The sequence below is a fragment of the Heptranchias perlo genome, chromosome 35 (genome assembly GCF_035084215.1).
Source record: "Heptranchias perlo isolate sHepPer1 chromosome 35, sHepPer1.hap1, whole genome shotgun sequence".
NCBI lineage: Eukaryota > Metazoa > Chordata > Chondrichthyes > Hexanchiformes > Hexanchidae > Heptranchias > Heptranchias perlo.
The window spans coordinates 17446783-17466743 of NC_090359.1; the positions used below are offsets into that span (position 1 = coordinate 17446783).

A 19961-nucleotide genomic window follows, 5' to 3' on the forward strand; every position below is an offset into this window, starting at 1 on the left:
TTCAGATCCCGTCATTCATCAACCTGTTTCATCTCTGCGTTTCAAAATTCAACAAGTTTCTTGTAGAATTAATAATTCTTAAGTGAATTAAAATTCCACAGCATTGAGTACCTCGAGTTTTATGCTCATTTTAATTGATCTGCAAGATTTCACGAAATCTACGACAGAAATGGAACAAAAATCAGCCAAATTATCCATATTCTGACTCTCAGTATTTCTGAGTCAATCCATGTGTATGTGTGTCTGTGTCTGTCTGTCTGTCTGTGTATGTGCCTCATATTTTCTATATTTTCCTGAGAAGATCTGTCTCACTCTCTCCCGCGTTACCCACATCATGATCCAACATGAGATGGAAAAGTGGTCGGTAATTCTTCTTTCAACAGTGGTCCGTGGAAAGTTAAACAAACTGTCATCAAATGAACAGTTCAAACAGATTCACTGAAACGTGAAGCATCTGTGGTGAATATACGGCAAATGTCTGCACGAATTCCTCGTTAGTATAGTGGTGAGTATCCCCGCCTGTCACGCGGGAGACCGGGGTTCAATTCCCCGACGAGGAGGTTATTGCTGCTTTCGAAGCTTCACTTTAATTTATCTGCAATATTGGATGTTGATAATACAATGAAAAACTGACTCGGCCTTTCCCACTTCCACAAATTGATTTCACAGCGATTTTAAAAATCTGCTCTCTGCCTCACGCTTCAGCTCGATGTGAGAACCACAATGATGGGCAAGAAATGAAACGCAGAATCGCGCTGTCACCAGCCCGAAACAGAGAGAGACAGGTCTCGGAACAGGCGCAGACATGAAAGATCTCACATACAGCAATGAAAAGGATGCATGTTTCAGTGAATCTATTTTAACGACTTCTTTGATGACAATTTGATTAACTTTCCACATGCCACTGTTGAAAGAAGACTTACTTTCTATCTCTTTGTTAGTCAAGGTCCAGAGAAAAATTATTTGGGGAGCAGGTTAAAAGTGACAGATAGAAAGAAAGAGAGGGACACTCAGAAACGCATATAACAAGTGAGACAGACATAGTCATATTCACACATACACAAACACACACATTCCGAGCTACATAAACACTCGCACACAGACATATACACACACCAATAACCTGAAAGTAACACAGGACTACTTGACAAACAGTGGAAGCAGCATGCTGTGGACAGAGCTAAAAGATCCCACAAACAACGGATCAGATCAAAGCTCTGCAGTCCTGCCGCACCCATTTGTGAATGATGGTGGATAATTAAACAACTAATGGGAAGAGGCTCGATGAACATCCCCATCCTCAATGATGGTAAAGCCCAGCGTGTGAGTGCAAAGTTTTAGAAACCGTCTTCAGCCAGAAGTGCCGAGTGGATGATCCATCTCGGCCTCCTCCCGAAATCCCCACCATCACAGAAACCAGTCGAACATCGAGGTGAAGAGTGAAGCTGAGAGCAGATTTTAAAACCGCTGGAATATCAGTGAAATTAAATCGGGGAAAGTGGGAAACTCCGAGTCAGTTTTACACTGTATATTCCGCATCGAATATTAGAGATAAATGAGAGAAAAAGCTTTAAAAGGCGGCAAATGTTTAATCTCCCCGTCGGGGAATTGAACCCCGGTCTCCCGCGTGACAGGCCGGGATACTCACCACTATACTAACAAGGAACTGCTGCATTGACTGTGCACTCATCCCAGATGGTGTTAGACATGCTTCACGTATCAGTGCATTTCTTTTAACTATTTATTTGATGACAGTTTGTTTCATTTTCCACGGGCCACTCTTGAAAGAACCATTTCCATTTCCATCTCTTTGTTAGACAACGACAACTGACTCTGTCTTTCTTTCGTTCTTTCTCTCTTATCGTGGTGAGTTGCCCCACCTTAGTCCGGGGTTTAATACCCCGACTGGGAGGTAGCAGTTTTCAGACGCTAACTTTTAATTTTATGTCTTCGCCGAGCTTCTTCCTAAACAAAAAGTACAGAGCAAAAAAACAGGTGATTGTCACTTTCAGAATATTATTGTACGGAGACTATTTGAGGACTGGATGCAGAGCAATTGTGATTTTTACTAACTGGTGGGTTCGGTGACAGATTCGAAATTCATTCATTTCCCCCGCGCAGGTTCAAATCTGACAGACTTCAGATCCCGTCATTCATCAACCTGTTTCATCTCTGCGTTTCAAAATTCAACAAGTTTCTTGTAGAATTAATAATTCTTAAGTGAATTAAAATTCCACAGCATTGAGTACCTCGAGTTTTATGCTCATTTTAATTGATCTGCAAGATTTCACGAAATCTACGACAGAAATGGAACAAAAATCAGCCAAATTATCCATATTCTGACTCTCAGTATTTCTGAGTCAATCCATGTGTATGTGTGTCTGTGTCTGTCTGTCTGTCTGTGTATGTGCCTCATATTTTCTATATTTTCCTGAGAAGATCTGTCTCACTCTCTCCCGCGTTACCCACATCATGATCCAACATGAGATGGAAAAGTGGTCGGTAATTCTTCTTTCAACAGTGGTCCGTGGAAAGTTAAACAAACTGTCATCAAATGAACAGTTCAAACAGATTCACTGAAACGTGAAGCATCTGTGGTGAATATACGGCAAATGTCTGCACGAATTCCTCGTTAGTATAGTGGTGAGTATCCCCGCCTGTCACGCGGGAGACCGGGGTTCAATTCCCCGACGAGGAGGTTATTGCTGCTTTCGAAGCTTCACTTTAATTTATCTGCAATATTGGATGTTGATAATACAATGAAAAACTGACTCGGCCTTTCCCACTTCCACAAATTGATTTCACAGCGATTTTAAAAATCTGCTCTCTGCCTCACGCTTCAGCTCGATGTGAGAACCACAATGATGGGCAAGAAATGAAACGCAGAATCGCGCTGTCACCAGCCCGAAACAGAGAGAGACAGGTCTCGGAACAGGCGCAGACATGAAAGATCTCACATACAGCAATGAAAAGGATGCATGTTTCAGTGAATCTATTTTAACGACTTCTTTGATGACAATTTGATTAACTTTCCACATGCCACTGTTGAAAGAAGACTTACTTTCTATCTCTTTGTTAGTCAAGGTCCAGAGAAAAATTATTTGGGGAGCAGGTTAAAAGTGACAGATAGAAAGAAAGAGAGGGACACTCAGAAACGCATATAACAAGTGAGACAGACATAGTCATATTCACACATACACAAACACACACATTCCGAGCTACATAAACACTCGCACACAGACATATACACACACCAATAACCTGAAAGTAACACAGGACTACTTGACAAACAGTGGAAGCAGCATGCTGTGGACAGAGCTAAAAGATCCCACAAACAACGGATCAGATCAAAGCTCTGCAGTCCTGCCGCACCCATTTGTGAATGATGGTGGATAATTAAACAACTAATGGGAAGAGGCTCGATGAACATCCCCATCCTCAATGATGGTAAAGCCCAGCGTGTGAGTGCAAAGTTTTAGAAACCGTCTTCAGCCAGAAGTGCCGAGTGGATGATCCATCTCGGCCTCCTCCCGAAATCCCCACCATCACAGAAACCAGTCGAACATCGAGGTGAAGAGTGAAGCTGAGAGCAGATTTTAAAACCGCTGGAATATCAGTGAAATTAAATCGGGGAAAGTGGGAAACTCCGAGTCAGTTTTACACTGTATATTCCGCATCGAATATTAGAGATAAATGAGAGAAAAAGCTTTAAAAGGCGGCAAATGTTTAATCTCCCCGTCGGGGAATTGAACCCCGGTCTCCCGCGTGACAGGCCGGGATACTCACCACTATACTAACAAGGAACTGCTGCATTGACTGTGCACTCATCCCAGATGGTGTTAGACATGCTTCACGTATCAGTGCATTTCTTTTAACTATTTATTTGATGACAGTTTGTTTCATTTTCCACGGGCCACTCTTGAAAGAACCATTTACATTTCCATCTCTTTGTTAGACAACGACAACTGACTCTGTCTTTCTTTCGTTCTTTCTTTCTCTCTTATCGTGGTGAGTTGCCCCACCTTAGTCCGGGGTTTAATACCCCGACTGGGAGGTCGCAGTTTTCAGACGCTAACTTTTAATTTTATGTCTTCGCCGATCCTCTTCCTAAACAAAAAGTACAGAGCAAAAAAACAGGTGATTGTCACTTTCAGAATATTATTGTACGGAGAACTATTTGAGGACTGGATGCAGAGCAATTGTGATTTTTACGAACTGGTGGGTTAGGTGACAGATTCGAAATTCATTCATTTCCCCCGCGCAGGTTCAAATCTGACAGACTTCAGATCCCGTCATTCATCAACCTGTTTCATCTCTGCGTTTCAAAATTCAACAAGTTTCTTGTAGAATTAATCATTCTTAAGTGAATTAAAATTCCACAGCATTGAGTACCTCGAGTTTTATGCTCATTTTAATTGATCTGCAAGATTTCACGAAATCTACGACAGAAATGGAACAAAAATCAGCCAAATTATCCATATTCTGACTCTCAGTATTTCTGAGTCAATCCATGTGTATGTGTGTCTATGTCTGTCTGTCTGTCTGTGTATGTGCCTCATATTTTCTATATTTTCCTGAGAAGATCTGTCTCACTCTCTCCCGCGTTACCCACATCATGATCCAACATGAGATGGAAAAGTGGTCGGTAATTCTTCTTTCAACAGTGGTCCGTGGAAAGTTAAACAAACTGTCATCAAATGAACAGTTCAAACAGATTCACTGAAACGTGAAGCATCTGTGGTGAATATACGGCAAATGTCTGCATGAATTCCTCGTTAGTATAGTGGTGCGTATCCCCGCCTGTCACGCGGGAGACCGGGGTTCAATTCCCCGACGAGGAGGTTATTGCTGCTTTCGAAGCTTCACTTTAATTTATCTGCAATATTGGATGTTGAAAATACAATGAAAAACTGACTCGGCCTTTCCCACTTCCACAAATTGATTTCACAGCGATTTTAAAAATCTGCTCTCTGCCTCACGCTTCAGCTCGATGTGAGAACCACAATGATGGGCAAGAAATGAAACGCAGAATCGCGCTGTCACCAGCCCGAAACAGAGAGAGACAGGTCTCGGAACAGGCGCAGACATGAAAGATCTCACATACAGCAATGAAAAGGATGCATGTTTCAGTGAATCTATTTTAACGACTTCTTTGATGACAATTTGATTAACTTTCCACATGCCACTGTTGAAAGAAGACTTACTTTCTATCTCTTTGTTAGTCAAGGTCCAGAGAAAAATTATTTGGGGAGCAGGTTAAAAGTGACAGATAGAAAGAAAGAGAGGGACACTCAGAAACGCATATAACAAGTGAGACAGACATAGTCATATTCACACATACACAAACACACACATTCCGAGCTACATAAACACTCGCACACAGACATATACACACACCAATAACCTGAAAGTAACACAGGACTACTTGACAAACAGTGGAAGCAGCATGCTGTGGACAGAGCTAAACGATCCCACAAACAACGGATCAGATCAAAGCTCTGCAGTCCTGCCGCACCCATTTGTGAATGATGGTGGATAATTAAACAACTAATGGGAGGAGGCTCGATGAACATCCCCATCCTCAATGATGGTAAAGCCCAGCGTGTGAGTGCAAAGTTTTAGAAACCGTCTTCAGCCAGAAGTGCCGAGTGGATGATCCATCTCGGCCTCCTCCCGAAATCCCCACCATCACAGAAACCAGTCGAACATCGAGGTGAAGAGTGAAGCTGAGAGCAGATTTTAAAACCGCTGGAATATCAGTGAAATTAAATCGGGGAAAGTGGGAAACTCCGAGTCAGTTTTACACTGTATATTCCGCATCGAATATTAGAGATAAATGAGAGAAAAAGCTTTAAAAGGCGGCAAATGTTTAATCTCCCCGTCGGGGAATTGAACCCCGGTCTCCCGCGTGACAGGCGGGGATACTCACCACTATACTAACGAGGAACTGCTGCATTGACTGTGCACTCATCCCAGATGGTGTTAGACATGCTTCACGTATCAGTGCATTTCTTTCAACTATTTATTTGATGACAGTTTGTTTCATTTTCCACGGGCCACTCTTGAAAGAACCATTTACATTTCCATCTCTTTGTTAGACAACGACAACTGACTCTGTCTTTCTTTCGTTCTTTCTTTCTCTCTTATCGTGGTGAGTTGCCCCACCTTAGTCCGGGGTTTAATACCCCGACTGGGAGGTTGCAGTTTTCAGACGCTAACTTTTAATTTTATGTCTTCGCCGACCTTCTTCCTAAACAAAAAGTACAGAGCAAAAAAACAGGTGATTGTCACTTTCAGAATATTATTGTACGGAGACTATTTGAGGACTGGATGCAGAGCAATTGTGATTTTTGCTGACTGGTGATTCAGGTGACAGATTCGAAATTCATTCATTTCCCAAGCGCAGGTTCAAATCTGACAGACTTCAGATCCCGTCATTCATCAACCTGTTTCATCTCTGCGTTTCAAAATTCAGCAAGTTTCTTCTAGAATTAATAATTCTTAAGTGAATTAAAATTCCACAGCATTGAGTACCTCGAGTTTTATGCTCATTTTAATTGATCTGCAAGATTTCACGAAATCTACGACAGAAATGGAACAAAAATCAGCCAAATTATCCATATTCTGACTCTCAGTATTTCTGAGTCAATCCATGTGTATGTGTGTCTGTGTCTGTCTGTCTGTCTGTGTATGTGCCTCATATTTTCTATATTTTCCTGAGAAGATCTGTCTCACTCTCTCCCGCGTTACCCACATCATGATCCAACATGAGATGGAAAATTGGTCGGTAATTCTTCTTTCAACAGTGGTCCGTGGAAAGTTAAACAAACTGTCATCAAATGAACAGTTCAAACAGATTCACTGAAACGTGAAGCACCTGTGGTGAATATACGGCAAATGTCTGCACGAATTCCTCTTTAGTATAGTGGTGAGTATCCCCGCCTGTCACGCGGGAGACCGGGGTTCAATTCCCCGACGAGGAGGTTATTGCTGCTTTCGAAGCTTCACTTTAATTTATCTGCAATATTGGATGTTGAAAATACAATGAAAAACTGACTCGGCCTTTCCCACTTCCACAAATTGATTTCACAGCGATTTTAAAAATCTGCTCTCTGCCTCACGCTTCAGCTCGATGTGAGAACCACAATGATGGGCAAGAAATGAAACGCAGAATCGCGCTGTCACCAGAGAGGGACAGGTCTCGGAACAAGCGCAGACATGAAAGATCTCACATACAGCAATGAAAAGGATGCATGTTTCAGTGAATCTATTTTAACTACTTCATTGATGACAATTTGATTAACTTTCCACATGCCACTGTTGAAAGAAGACTTACTTTCTATCTCTTTGTTAGTCAAGGTCCAGAGAAAAATTATATGGGGAGCAGGTTAAAAGTGACAGATAGAAAGAAAGAGAGGGACACTCAGAAACGCATATAACAAATGAGACAGACATAGTCATATTCACACATACACAAACAAACACATTCCGAGCTACATAAACACTCGCACACAGACATATACACACACCAATAACCTGAAAGAAACACAGGACTACTTGACAAACAGTGGAAGCAGCATGCTGTAGACAGAGCTCAACGATCCCACAAACAACGGATCAGATCAAAGCTCTGCAGTCCTGCCACACCCATTTGTGAATGATGGTGGATAATTAAACAACTAATGGGAAGAGGCTCTATGAACATCCCCATCCTCAATGATGGTAAAGCCCAGCGTGTGAGTGCAAAGTTTTAGAAACCGTCTTCAGCCAGAAGTGCCGAGTGGATGATTCATCTCGGCCTCCTCCCGAAATCCCCAACATCACAGAAACCAGTCGAACATCGAGGTGAAGAGTGAAGCTGAGAGCAGATTTTAAAACCGCTGGAATATCAGTGAAATTAAATCGGGGAAAGTGGGAAACTCCGAGTCAGTTTTACACTGTATATTCCGCATCGAATATTAGAGATAAATGAGAGAAAAAGCTTTAAAAGGCGGCAAAAGTTTAATCTCCCCGTCGGGGAATTGAACCCCGGTCTCCAGCGTGACAGGCGAGGATACTCACCACGAAAGTAACGAGGAACTGCTGCATTGACTGTGCACTCATCCCAGATGGTGTTAGACATGTTTCACGTATCAGTGCATTTCTTTTAACTATTTATTTGATGACAGTTTGTTTCATTTTCCACGGGCCACTCTTGAAAGAACCATTTACATTTCCATCTCTTTGTTAGACAACGACAACTGACTCTGTCTTTCTTTCGTTCTTTCTTTCTCTCTTATCGTGGTGAGTTGCCCCACCTTAGTCCGGGGTTTAATACCCCGACTGGGAGGTAGCAGTTTTCAGACGCTAACTTTTAATTTTATGTCTTCGCCGACCTTCTTCCTAAACAAAAACTACAGAGCAAAAAAACAGGTGATTGTCACTTTCAGAATATTATTGTACGGAGACTATTTGAGGACTGGATGCAGAGCAATTGTGATTTTTACTAACTGGTGGGTTCGGTGACAGATTCGAAATTCATTCATTTCCCCGCGCAGGTTCAAATCTGACAGACTTCAGATCCCGTCATTCATCAACCTGTTTCATCTCTGCGTTTCAAAATTCAACAAGTTTCTTGTAGAATTAATAATTCTTAAGTGAATTAAAATTCCACAGCATTGAGTACCTCGAGTTTTATGCTCATTTTAATTGATCTGCAAGATTTCACGAAATCTACGACAGAAATGGAACAAAAATCAGCCAAATTATCCATATTCTGACTCTCAGTATTTCTGAGTCAATCCATGTGTATGTGTGTCTGTGTCTGTCTGTCTGTGTATGTGCCTCATATTTTCTATATTTTCCTGAGAAGATCTGTCTCACTCTCTCCCGCGTTACCCACATCATGATCCAACATGAGATGGAAAAGTGGTCGGTAATTCTTATTTCAACAGTGGTCCGTGGAAAGTTAAACAAACTGTCATCAAATGAACAGTTCAAACAGATTCACTGAAACGTGAACCATCTGTGGTGAATATACGGCAAATGTCTACACGAATTCCTCGTTAGTATAGTGGTGAGTATCCCCGCCTGTCACGCGGGAGACCGGGGTTCAATTCCCCGACGAGGAGGTTATTGCTGCTTTCGAAGCTTCACTTTAATTTATCTGCAATATTGGATGTTGAAAATACAATGAAAAACTGACTCGGCCTTTCCCACTTCCACAAATTGATTTCACAGCGATTTTAAAAATCTGCTCTCTGCCTCACGCTTCAGCTCGATGTGAGAACCACAATGATGGGCAAGAAATGAAACGCAGAATCGCGCTGTCACCAGCCCGAAACAGAGAGAGACAGGTCTCGGAACAGGCGCAGACATGAAAGATCTCACATACAGCAATGAAAAGGATGCATGTTTCAGTGAATCTATTTTAACGACTTCTTTGATGACAATTTGATTAACTTTCCACATGCCACTGTTGAAAGAAGACTTACTTTCTATCTCTTTGTTAGTCAAGGTCCAGAGAAAAATTATTTGGGGAGCAGGTTAAAAGTGACAGATAGAAAGAAAGAGAGGGACACTCAGAAACGCATATAACAAGTGAGACAGACATAGTCATATTCACACATACACAAACACACACATTCCGAGCTACATAAACACTCGCACACAGACATATACACACACCAATAACCTGAAAGTAACACAGGACGACTTGACAAACAGTGGAAGCAGCATGCTGTGGACAGAGCTAAACGATCCCACAAACAACGGATCAGATCAAAGCTCTGCAGTCCTGCCGCACCCATTTGTGAATGATGGTGGATAATTAAACAACTAATGGGAAGAGGCTCGATGAACATCCCCATCCTCAATGATGGTAAAGCCCAGCGTGTGAGTGCAAAGTTTTAGAAACCGTCTTCAGCCAGAAGTGCCGAGTGGATGATCCATCTCGGCCTCCTCCCGAAATCCCCAACATCACAGAAACCAGTCGAACATCGAGGTGAAGAGTGAAGCTGAGAGCAGATTTTAAAACCGCTGGAATATCAGTGAAATTAAATCGGGGAAAGTGGGAAACTCCGAGTCAGTTTTACACTGTATATTCCGCATCGAATATTAGAGATAAATGAGAGAAAAAGCTTTAAAAGGCGGCAAATGTTTAATCTCCCCGTCGGGGAATTGAACCCCGGTCTCCCGCGTGACAGGCGGGGATACTCACCACTATAATAACGAGGAACTGCTGCATTGACTGTGCACTCATCTCAGATGGTGTTAGACATGCTTCACGTATTAGTGCATTTCTTTCAACTATTTATTTGATGACAGTTTGTTTCATTTTCCACGGGCCACTCTTGAAAGAACCATTTACATTTCCATCTCTTTGTTAGACAACGACAACTGACTCTGTCTTTCTTTCGTTCTTTCTTTCTCTCTTATCGTGGTGAGTTGCCCCACCTTAGTCCGGGGTTTAATACCCCGACTGGGAGGTAGCAGTTTTCAGACGCTAACTTTTAATTTTATGTCTTCGCCGACCTTCTTCCTAAACAAAAAGTACAGAGCAAAAAAACAGGTGATTGTCACTTTCAGAATATTATTGTACGGAGAACTATTTGAGGACTGGATGCAGAGCAATTGTGATTTTTACTAACTGGTGGGTTAGGTGACAGATTCGAAATTCATTCATTTCCCCCGCGCAGGTTCAAATCTGACAGACTTCAGATCCCGTCATTCATCAACCTGTTTCATCTCTGCGTTTCAAAATTCAACAAGTTTCTTGTAGAATTAATAATTCTTAAGTGAATTAAAATTCCACAGCATTGAGTACCTCGAGTTTTATGCTCATTTTAATTGATCTGCAAGATTTCACGAAATCTACGACAGAAATGGAACAAAAATCAGCCAAATTATCCATATTCTGACTCTCAGTATTTCTGAGTCAATCCATGTGTATGTGTGTCTGTGTCTGTCTGTCTGTCTGTGTATGTGCCTCATATTTTCTATATTTTCCTGAGAAGATCTGTCTCACTCTCTCCCGCGTTACCCACATCATGATCCAACATGAGATGGAAAAGTGGTCGGTAATTCTTCTTTCAACAGTGGTCCGTGGAAAGTTAAACAAACTGTCATCAAATGAACAGTTCAAACAGATTCACTGAAACGTGAACCATCTGTGGTGAATATACGGCAAATGTCTACACGAATTCCTCGTTAGTATAGTGGTGAGTATCCCCGTCTGTCACGCGGGAGACCGGGGTTCAATTCCCCGACGAGGAGGTTATTGCTGCTTTCGAAGCTTCACTTTAATTTATCTGCAATATTGGATGTTGAAAATACAATGAAAAACTGACTCGGCCTTTCCCACTTCCACAATTTGATTTCACAGCGATTTTAAAAATCTGCTCTCTGCCTCACGCTTCAGCTCGATGTGAGAACCACAATGATGGGCAAGAAATGAAACGCAGAATCGCGCTGTCACCAGCCCGAAACAGAGAGAGACAGGTCTCGGAACAGGCGCAGACATGAAAGATCTCACATACAGCAATGAAAAGGATGCATGTTTCAGTGAATCTATTTTAACGACTTCTTTGATGACAATTTGATTAACTTTCCACATGCCACTGTTGAAAGAAGACTTACTTTCTATCTCTTTGTTAGTCAAGGTCCAGAGAAAAATTATTTGTGGAGCAGGTTAAAAGTGACAGATAGAAAGAAAGAGAGGGACACTCAGAAACGCATATAACAAGTGAGACAGACATAGTCATATTCACACATACACAAACACACACATTCCGAGCTACATAAACACTCGCACACAGACATATACACACACCAATAACCTGAAAGTAACACAGGACGACTTGACAAACAGTGGAAGCAGCATGCTGTGGACAGAGCTAAACGATCCCACAAACAACGGATCAGATCAAAGCTCTGCAGTCCTGCCGCACCCATTTGTGAATGATGGTGGATAATTAAACAACTAATGGGAAGAGGCTCGATGAACATCCCCATCCTCAATGATGGTAAAGCCCAGCGTGTGAGTGCAAAGTTTTAGAAACCGTCTTCAGCCAGAAGTGCCGAGTGGATGATCCATCTCGGCCTCCTCCCGAAATCCCCAACATCACAGAAACCAGTCGAACATCGAGGTGAAGAGTGAAGCTGAGAGCAGATTTTAAAACCGCTGGAATATCAGTGAAATTAAATCGGGGAAAGTGGGAAACTCCGAGTCAGTTTTACACTGTATATTCCGCATCGAATATTAGAGATAAATGAGAGAAAAAGCTTTAAAAGGCGGCAAATGTTTAATCTCCCCGTCGGGGAATTGAACCCCGGTCTCCCGCGTGACAGGCGGGGATACTCACCACTATAATAACGAGGAACTGCTGCATTGACTGTGCACTCATCTCAGATGGTGTTAGACATGCTTCACGTATTAGTGCATTTCTTTCAACTATTTATTTGATGACAGTTTGTTTCATTTTCCACGGGCCACTCTTGAAAGAACCATTTACATTTCCATCTCTTTGTTAGACAACGACAACTGACTCTGTCTTTCTTTCGTTCTTTCTTTCTCTCTTATCGTGGTGAGTTGCCCCACCTTAGTCCGGGGTTTAATACCCCGACTGGGAGGTAGCAGTTTTCAGACGCTAACTTTTAATTTTATGTCTTCGCCGACCTTCTTCCTAAACAAAAAGTACAGAGCAAAAAAACAGGTGATTGTCACTTTCAGAATATTATTGTACGGAGAACTATTTGAGGACTGGATGCAGAGCAATTGTGATTTTTACTAACTGGTGGGTTAGGTGACAGATTCGAAATTCATTCATTTCCCCCGCGCAGGTTCAAATCTGACAGACTTCAGATCCCGTCATTCATCAACCTGTTTCATCTCTGCGTTTCAAAATTCAACAAGTTTCTTGTAGAATTAATAATTCTTAAGTGAATTAAAATTCCACAGCATTGAGTACCTCGAGTTTTATGCTCATTTTAATTGATCTGCAAGATTTCACGAAATCTACGACAGAAATGGAACAAAAATCAGCCAAATTATCCATATTCTGACTCTCAGTATTTCTGAGTCAATCCATGTGTATGTGTGTCTGTGTCTGTCTGTCTGTCTGTGTATGTGCCTCATATTTTCTATATTTTCCTGAGAAGATCTGTCTCACTCTCTCCCGCGTTACCCACATCATGATCCAACATGAGATGGAAAAGTGGTCGGTAATTCTTCTTTCAACAGTGGTCCGTGGAAAGTTAAACAAACTGTCATCAAATGAACAGTTCAAACAGATTCACTGAAACGTGAACCATCTGTGGTGAATATACGGCAAATGTCTACACGAATTCCTCGTTAGTATAGTGGTGAGTATCCCCGTCTGTCACGCGGGAGACCGGGGTTCAATTCCCCGACGAGGAGGTTATTGCTGCTTTCGAAGCTTCACTTTAATTTATCTGCAATATTGGATGTTGAAAATACAATGAAAAACTGACTCGGCCTTTCCCACTTCCACAATTTGATTTCACAGCGATTTTAAAAATCTGCTCTCTGCCTCACGCTTCAGCTCGATGTGAGAACCACAATGATGGGCAAGAAATGAAACGCAGAATCGCGCTGTCACCAGCCCGAAACAGAGAGAGACAGGTCTCGGAACAGGCGCAGACATGAAAGATCTCACATACAGCAATGAAAAGGATGCATGTTTCAGTGAATCTATTTTAACGACTTCTTTGATGACAATTTGATTAACTTTCCACATGCCACTGTTGAAAGAAGACTTACTTTCTATCTCTTTGTTAGTCAAGGTCCAGAGAAAAATTATTTGTGGAGCAGGTTAAAAGTGACAGATAGAAAGAAAGAGAGGGACACTCAGAAACGCATATAACAAGTGAGACAGACATAGTCATATTCACACATACACAAACACACACATTCCGAGCTACATAAACACTCGCACACAGACATATACACACAACAATAACCTGAAAGTAACACAGGACTACTTGACAAACAGTGGAAGCAGCATGCTGTGGACAGAGCTAAACGATCCCACAAACAACGGATCAGATCAAAGCTCTGCAGTCCTGCCGCACCCATTTGTGAATGATGGTGGATAATTAAACAACTAATGGGAAGAGGCTCGATGAACATCCCCATCCTCAATGATGGTAAAGCCCAGCGTGTGAGTGCAAAGTTTTAGAAACCGTCTTCAGCCAGAAGTGCCGAGTGGATGATCCATCTCGGCCTCCTCCCGAAATCCCCACCATCACAGAAACCAGTCGAACATCGAGGTGAAGAGTGAAGCTGAGAGCAGATTTTAAAACCGCTGGAATATCAGTGAAATTAAATCGGGGAAAGTGGGAAACTCCGAGTCAGTTTTACACTGTATATTCCGCATCGAATATTAGAGATAAATGAGAGAAAAAGCTTTAAAAGGCGGCAAATGTTTAATCTCCCCGTCGGGGAATTGAACCCCGGTCTCCCGCGTGACAGGCGGGGATACTCACCACTATACTAACGAGGAACTGCTGCATTGATTGTGCACTCATCTCAGATGGTGTTAGACATGCTTCACGTATTAGTGCATTTCTTTTAACTATTTATTTGATGACAGTTTGTTTCATTTTCCACGGGCCACTCTTGAAAGAACCATTTACATTTCCATCTCTTTGTTAGACAACGACAACTGACTCTGTCTTTCTTTCGTTCTTTCTTTCTCTCTTATCGTGGTGAGTTGCCCCACCTTAGTCCGGGGTTTAATACCCCGACTGGGAGGTAGCAGTTTTCAGACGCTAACTTTTAATTTTATGTCTTCGCCGATCCTCTTCCTAAACAAAAAGTACAGAGCAAAAAAACAGGTGATTGTCACTTTCAGAATATTATTGTACGGAGAACTATTTGAGGACTGGATGCAGAGCAATTGTGATTTTTACTAACTGGTGGGTTCGGTGACAGATTCGAAATTCATTCATTTCCCCCGCGCAGGTTCAAATCTGACAGACTTCAGATCCCGTCATTCATCAACCTGTTTCATCTCTGCGTTTCAAAATTCAACAAGTTTCTTGTAGAATTAATAATTCTTAAGTGAATTAAAATTCCACAGCATTGAGTACCTCGAGTTTTATGCTCATTTTAATTGATCTGCAAGGTTTCACGAAATCTACGACAGAAATGGAACAAAAATCAGCCAAATTATCCATATTCTGACTCTCAGTATTTCTGAGTCAATCCATGTGTATGTGTCTGTCTGTCTGTCTGTGTATGTGCCTCATATTTTCTATATTTTCCTGAGAAGATCTGTCTCACTCTCTCCCGCGTTACCCACATCATGATCCAACATGAGATGGAAAAGTGGTCGGTAATTCTTCTTTCAACAGTGGTCCGTGGAAAGTTAAACAAACTGTCATCAAATGAACAGTTCAAACAGATTCACTGAAACGTGAAGCACCTGTGGTGAATATACGGCAAATGTCTGCACGAATTCCTCGTTAGTATAGTGGTGAGTATCCCCGCCTGTCACGCGGGAGACCGGGGTTCAATTCCCCGACGAGGAGGTTATTGCTGCTTTCGAAAATTCACTTTAATTTATCTGCAATATTGGATGTTGAAAATACAATGAAAAACTGACTCGGCCTTTCCCACTTCCACAAATTGATTTCACAGCGATTTTAAAAATCTGCTCTCTGCCTCACGCTTCAGCTCGATGTGAGAACCACAATGATGGGCAAGAAATGAAACGCAGAATCGCGCTGTCACCAGCCCGAAACAGAGAGAGACAGGTCTCGGAACAGGCGCAGACATGAAAGATCTCACATACAGCAATGAAAAGGATGCATGTTTCAGTGAATCTATTTTAACGACTTCTTTGATGACAATTTGATTAACTTTCCACATGCCACTGTTGAAAGAAGACTTACTTTCTATCTCTTTGTTAGTCAAGGTCCAGAGAAAAATTATTTGGGGAGCAGGTTAAAAGTGACAGATAGAAAGAAAGAGAGGGACACTCAGAAACGCATATAACAAGTGAGACAGACATAGTCATATTCACACATACACAAACACACACATTCCGAGCTACATAAACACACGCACACAGACATATACACACACCAATAACCTGAAAGTAACACAGGACGACTTGACAAACAGTGGAAGCAGCATGCTGTGGACAGAGCTAAACGATCCCACAAACAACGGATCAGATCAAAGCTCTGCAGTCCTGCCACACCCATTTGTGAATGATGGTGGATAATTCAACAACTAATGGGAAGAGGCTCTATGAACATCCCCATCCTCAATGATGGTAAAGCCCAGCGTGTGAGTGCAAAGTTTTAGAAACCGTCTTCAGCCAGAAGTGCCGAGTGGATGATCCATCTCGGCCTCCTCCCGAAATCCCCAACATCACAGAAACCAGTCGAACATCGAGGTGAAGAGTGAAGCTGAGAGCAGATTTTAAAACCGCTGGAATATCAGTGAAATTAAATCGGGGAAAGTGGGAAACTCCGAGTCAGTTTTACACTGTATATTCCGCATCGAATATTAGAGATAAATGAGAGAAAAAGCTTTAAAAGGCGGCAAATGTTTAATCTCCCCGTCGGGGAATTGAACCCCGGTCTCCCGCGTGACAGGCGGGGATACTCACCACTATAATAACGAGGAACTGCTGCATTGACTGTGCACTCATCTCAGATGGTGTTAGACATGCTTCACGTATTAGTGCATTTCTTTCAACTATTTATTTGATGACAGTTTGTTTCATTTTCCACGGGCCACTCTTGAAAGAACCATTTACATTTCCATCTCTTTGTTAGACAACGACAACTGACTCTGTCTTTCTTTCGTTCTTTCTTTCTCTCTTATCGTGGTGAGTTGCCCCACCTTCGTCCGGGGTTTAATACCCCGACTGGGAGGTAGCAGTTTTCAGACGCTAACTTTTAATTTTATGTCTTCGCCGACCTTCTTCCTAAACAAAAAGTACAGAGCAAAAAAACAGGTGATTGTCACTTTCAGAATATTATTGTACGGAGACTATTTGAGGACTGGATGCAGAGCAATTGTGATTTTTACTAACTGGTGGGTTAGGTGACAGATTCGAAATTCATTCATTTCCCCCGCGCAGGTTCAAATCTGACAGACTTCAGATCCCGTCATTCATCAACCTGTTTCATCTCTGCGTTTCAAAATTCAACAAGTTTCTTGTAGAATTAATAATTCTTAAGTGAATTAAAATTCCACAGCATTGAGTACCTCGAGTTTTATGCTCATTTTAATTGATCTGCAAGATTTCACGAAATCTACGACAGAAATGGAACAAAAATCAGCCAAATTATCCATATTCTGACTCTCAGTATTTCTGAGTCAATCCATGTGTATGTGTCTGTCTGTCTGTCTGTGTATGTGCCTCATATTTTCTATATTTTCCTGAGAAGATCTGTCTCACTCTCTCCCGCGTTACCCACATCATGATCCAACATGAGATGGAAAAGTGGTCGGTAATTCTTCTTTCAACAGTGGTCCGTGGAAAGTTAAACAAACTGTCATCAAATGAACAGTTCAAACAGATTCACTGAAACGTGAAGCATCTGTGGTGAATATACGGCAAATGTCTGCACGAATTCCTCGTTAGTATAGTGGTGAGTATCGCCGCCTGTCACGCGGGAGACCGGGGTTCAATTCCCCGACGAGGAGGTTATTGCTGCTTTCGAAGCTTCACTTTAATTTATCTGCAATATTGGATGTTGAAAATACAATGAAAAACTGACTCGGCCTTTCCCACTTCCACAAATTGATTTCACAGCGATTTTAAAAATCTGCTCTCTGCCTCACGCTTCAGCTCGATGTGAGAACCACAATGATGGGCAAGAAATGAAACGCAGAATCGCGCTGTCACCAGCCCGAAACAGAGAGAGACAGGTCTCGGAACAGGCGCAGACATGAAAGATCTCACATACAGCAATGAAAAGGATGCATGTTTCAGTGAATCTATTTTAACGACTTCTTTGATGACAATTTGATTAACTTTCCACATGCCACTGTTGAAAGAAGACTTACTTTCTATCTCTTTGTTAGTCAAGGTCCAGAGAAAAATTATTTGTGGAGCAGGTTAAAAGTGACAGATAGAAAGAAAGAGAGGGACACTCAGAAACGCATATAACAAGTGAGACAGACATAGTCATATTCACACATACACAAACACACACATTCCGAGCTACATAAACACTCGCACACAGACATATACACACACCAATAACCTGAAAGTAACACAGGACTACTTGACAAACAGTGGAAGCAGCATGCTGTGGACAGAGCTAAACGATCCCACAAACAACGGATCAGATCAAAGCTCTGCAGTCCTGCCGCACCCATTTGTGAATGATGGTGGATAATTAAACAACTGATGGGAAGAGGCTCGATGAACATCCCCATCCTCAATGATGGTAAAGCCCAGCGTGTGAGTGCAAAGTTTTAGAAACCGTCTTCAGCCAGAAGTGCCGAGTGGATGATCCATCTCGGCCTCCTCCCGAAATCCCCACCATCACAGAAACCAGTCGAACATCGAGGTGAAGAGTGAAGCTGAGAGCAGATTTTAAAACCGCAGGAATATCAGTGAAATTAAATCGGGGAAAGTGGGAAACTCCGAGTCAGTTTTACACTGTATATTCCGCATCGAATATTAGAGATAAATGAGAGAAATTGAACCCCGGTCTCCCGCGTGACAGGCGGGGATACTCACCACTATACGAACGAGGAACTGCTGCATTGACTGTGCACTCATCCCAAATGGTGTTAGACATGCTTCACGTATCAGTGCATTTCTTTTAACTATTTATTTGATGACAGTTTGTTTCATTTTCCACGGGCCACTCTTGAAAGAACCATTTACATTTCCATCTCTTTGTTAGACAACGACAACTGACTCTGTCTTTCTTTCGTTCTTTCTTTCTCTCTTATCGTGGTGAGTTGCCCCACCTTAGTCCGGGGTTTAATACCCCGACTGGGAGGTAGCAGTTTTCAGACGCTAACTTTTAATTTTATGTCTTCGCCGACCTTCTTCCTAAACAAAAACTGCAGAGCAAAAAACAGGTGATTGTCACTTTCAGAATATTATCGTACGGAAACTATTTGAGGACTGGATGCAGAGCAATTGTGATTTTTACTAACTGGTGGGTTAGGTGACAGATTCGAAATTCATTCATTTCCCCCGCGCAGGTTCAAATCTGACAGACTTCAGATCCCGTCATTCATCAACCTGTTTCATCTCTGCGTTTCAAAATTCAACAAGTTTCTTGTAGAATTAATAATTCTTAAGTGAATTAAAATTCCACAGCATTGAGTACCTCGAGTTTTATGCTCATTTTAATTGATCTGCAAGGTTTCACGAAATCTACGACAGAAATGGAACAAAAATCAGCCAAATTATCCATATTCTGACTCTCAGTATTTCTGAGTCAATCCATGTGTATGTGTCTGTCTGTCTGTCTGTGTATGTGCCTCATATTTTCTATATTTTCCTGAGAAGATCTGTCTCACTCTCTCCCGCGTTACCCACATCATGATCCAACATGAGATGGAAAAGTGGTCGGTAATTCTTCTTTCAACAGTGGTCCGTGGAAAGTTAAACAAACTGTCATCAAATGAACAGTTCAAACAGATTCACTGAAACGTGAAGCACCTGTGGTGAATATACGGCAAATGTCTGCACGAATTCCTCGTTAGTATAGTGGTGCGTATCCCCGCCTGTCACGCGGGAGACCGGGGTTCAATTCCCCGACGAGGAGGTTATTGCTGCTTTCGAAGCTTCACTTTAATTTATCTGCAATATTGGATGTTGAAAATACAATGAAAAACTGACTCGGCCTTTCCCACTTCCACAAATTGATTTCACAGCGATTTTAAAAATCTGCTCTCTGCCTCACGCTTCAGCTCGATGTGAGAACCACAATGATGGGCAAGAAATGAAACGCAGAATCGCGCTGTCACCAGC

The 19961-nt window shown here is 42.0% G+C and overlaps 6 non-coding genes across 6 annotated transcripts; 4 read left to right on the forward strand and 2 right to left on the reverse strand.

Annotated features, from left to right (window-relative positions):
- The first annotated feature begins 488 nt into the window (after nucleotides 1-488).
- On the forward strand, nucleotides 489-560 carry trnad-guc (transfer RNA aspartic acid (anticodon GUC)). The gene has a single exon. It is a non-coding gene; the product is annotated as a tRNA-Asp (tRNA).
- A 2066-nt stretch (nucleotides 561-2626) lies between these two features.
- trnad-guc (transfer RNA aspartic acid (anticodon GUC)) lies at nucleotides 2627-2698 on the forward strand. Its single transcript has one exon. It is a non-coding gene; the product is annotated as a tRNA-Asp (tRNA).
- A 3176-nt stretch (nucleotides 2699-5874) lies between these two features.
- Nucleotides 5875-5946, reverse strand: trnad-guc (transfer RNA aspartic acid (anticodon GUC)). The gene has a single exon. It is a non-coding gene; the product is annotated as a tRNA-Asp (tRNA).
- A 3092-nt stretch (nucleotides 5947-9038) lies between these two features.
- trnad-guc (transfer RNA aspartic acid (anticodon GUC)) lies at nucleotides 9039-9110 on the forward strand. The gene has a single exon. It is a non-coding gene; the product is annotated as a tRNA-Asp (tRNA).
- Nucleotides 9111-14429: 5319 nt separating this feature from the next.
- trnad-guc (transfer RNA aspartic acid (anticodon GUC)) lies at nucleotides 14430-14501 on the reverse strand. Its single transcript has one exon. It is a non-coding gene; the product is annotated as a tRNA-Asp (tRNA).
- A 958-nt stretch (nucleotides 14502-15459) lies between these two features.
- On the forward strand, nucleotides 15460-15531 carry trnad-guc (transfer RNA aspartic acid (anticodon GUC)). The gene has a single exon. It is a non-coding gene; the product is annotated as a tRNA-Asp (tRNA).
- Nucleotides 15532-19961: the final 4430 nt, after the last annotated feature.